At 37.3% G+C, this 2,987-nt stretch overlaps 1 pseudogene; it reads right to left on the bottom strand.

The window, feature by feature from the left end:
- Positions 1 to 1,670: 1,670 nt before the first annotated feature.
- On the bottom strand, positions 1,671 to 2,562 carry LOC118622471 (annotated as a pseudogene).
- Positions 2,563 to 2,987: the final 425 nt, after the last annotated feature.

Below are 2,987 nucleotides of genomic sequence, written 5' to 3'. Positions count from 1 at the left end.
TAACCTACTTAATGGAAGAAGATACTTGCCAATAATACACTTGATAAGGGGCTATTATCCAAAATTTATAAAGGACTAATACAACTCAACACCAAAAACAAACAAGCAAACAAATCATAATCCAATTAAAAATGAGCAGAGGACCTGAATAAACATTTCTCCAAAGAGGTCATACAGATGGTCAATAGATATATGAAAATATATTCAATGTCAATAATCATCAGAGAAATGCAAAGTAAAACCTCAATAGGATATCACCTGACACCGGTCAGAATGACTATCATCAATAAATCAACAAACAGCAAGTGTTGACAAGGATTTGGAGAAAAGGGAACCTGAGTGCACTGTTGGTGGGAATGCAAGTTGGTGTGCCTGCTGTGGAAGACAGTATGAAGGTTCCTCCAAAAATTAAAAATGGAACTGCCTTATGACCCAGCAATCACATTTCTGAGTATATAACTGAAGAAACCCAAAACATAAATTCAAAAGAATGTATTACCCCTGTGTTACCTCATTGCAGCATTATTTACAATAGGCAATATATGAATGCTGGGTCATCTTTAACAATGGGACACAAAGATGACTTTGATCAAATGGGACTTGCTAGGTTCTTCTCTATCACACACTAGTTTATATTAAAATATGTGTCTATGATGATAGATCCCTTTCTTAGTTCAGTTCCTCTGTCTAAATTATTTTAGGAAGGATATTGATAAATAAGCAATATCCCAAAAGGCATATTTTGGGGTGACAAACTCTGCCCCACCCCCAACTAGCTACATCTCTGCTGGACATCTAAGTGATTAAATAAACCTCTAATTGCTTCTATTTGGTAGACTTAAGGAATAATCAAGACAACATTTGACTCATTTAGAAAAGTGTTCCATAATTTTCAGAGCAACTCAAGTAACTTCATCATTAGAATAACCTTCTAGTCTGAGTTTCCTTTATGGAAACCCCTGTATCTCAGCAAGATAGGATTAATTACAGTGCTGGTAATTCTTATAACAAAGAATTTTGGAGACAAGCAAGGAGGGAAACTGACCATGTCTAAGTATCTTGAGGAAAGCATTATGATTTGGGGGGGGGGGGGGTGGTTTAAGACAACACAACTTTATTGTCTCAACAGATATGGAGGCTAGAGTCTGAAGTCAAGGTGTCAGTGAAACCATTCTCTTTCTTAAGGCTCTAGGAAGATTTGGCTTCATGCCCCTCTCCCAGCTTCTGGTGTTTTCCAGCATTCCTTAGCTTGTGAACTCATTGTTTTAATTTCTGCCTTCTCTTCCTTCGGTGTGTGTCTTCACACTGTCTTCCCTGTATGTGTGTCTGTGTCTCTTCCCCTCTTCTTGCAAGGATACCTGTCAGAATAGATTTAGGGCCCATCCTCTAAAATGGATGCCTATTCAAATATCCAAGTTTAAAAACAAACAAACATGTCTACAAGTTCTTCAAGAGTATTTCTGTCTGAAATGGAATCTAATTCCTGTCCCCTTGAATATGTGCTGACCTCACTGACTTGCTTCTAATAAAACGGGGCTGAAGTAACACTGTGTGACTTCCAAGGTCAAGTCATAGAAGGTAATATATTTTTTGCTAGACTCTGACTTCTGCCTTTTCAGCCCAGTTGTGAGTCTTCCCAGCCCAGGTGTCAGATATGAGTGAAGAATCCATCAAGAGGACATTAGTTCCAGCCACCATTGAATTACTTTGTCTTTTCGGAAGTCTTGTTGGATGTCTTCTTTTTTGGCCTCTACTTGTTGCGGCTTCATTTGAAAGCCTTCATCTTCTAACTGCACAATTGTCCTTTCAACCTGATCAATAACCAAATTTGACTCCATTTCTCTTAATTTAGTTCCAGCTGTGAGTTGTGTGTTCTTACTTTAAATCTTTAATATTTTTCATTAACTTCTGGAGCTATTTCTGTGTGTGTTCAATCACATGAACTAGATTTTCATTACATACTTTTCAGGCATTGCATCCATGCTGTGACATTAGTCCCAGATTCTCTATTCAAACTGCTTGATGCTCTAATTGGGCCATAGAATTGTTTACACATTCTTTCCATGCAGTAATATTATTTTTCTGACCCGAGGAAAGAGTTGGAGGTTCATATAATTTCATACTGAACAATTCAATTGGTTGTCGAGCAGCCAGCCTTTCAAATTCATTTCTCATTATGTTGGTTGCTTTTCTTTCTTTCTCCCTCTCTCTCACTGAGAGAAAGGAAAAGAGAGAAACATGGACTTGTTGTTCCACCCATTTATGCATTCATTGGTTGATTCTTGTATGTGCCCAGATTGGGGATCAAACTCAGAACCTTGGTCAGGATGAAGCTCTAACCAACTGAGCTGCCCGGCCAGGTCCTCATTATGTCGGCTTCAAAAGCAGAATAATATAGAGCTGTCAGTAGCTTGAGTAGTTCTTAGTAGGTCTGTATCTCTGAGTTTCCTCCTCCACCAGCACTGCAGCTACTTCCAGTATATGAGGCGCTTTATAACTTTGGTCAAAATAGGGCAGTGCGTCCACCACAACCTCTCCAGTTTCCAAACCTGTGCCTGACATTCTTAGGTTTGCCTGAGTTTTCATGATAAGATTATAATTTTAGGGGAAAAATATTAAGTTTACATATTCTTTGAATTACTTGATCTGAATGTTTCTCTCAAGTGAATATGTTTTTAGTATTGACTGATATTGGTTTCTCCCCTCTGCCTCATAGATGGTTTTTCATCTCTTCATTGCACTCAGTTGACATCTTTATTGCCAAATTAAATTATTTTTCCTGTCATTATTCTTCTTCTCTAGAATTTAATGGGAGTCCCTATTTTCCTGCACAATTACCATACTGCATATTATCATTATTTTACTATTCTGATAAGTAAAGGATATATATCAAACATGTGTTTTTCTTTATTTACTAGTGACATTGATTTTTTGAAAAATGTTTTTTATCTCTATTTCTTCTTTGGTGAATTGCTTGTTCTTAACTT

This window comes from Molossus molossus, unplaced genomic scaffold, assembly GCF_014108415.1.
Source record: "Molossus molossus isolate mMolMol1 unplaced genomic scaffold, mMolMol1.p scaffold_m16_p_9, whole genome shotgun sequence".
Taxonomy (NCBI): domain Eukaryota; kingdom Metazoa; phylum Chordata; class Mammalia; order Chiroptera; family Molossidae; genus Molossus; species Molossus molossus.
The sequence above is the reverse complement of the archived record's forward strand: the minus strand, read 5'-3'. Positions and strand labels throughout refer to the sequence as shown.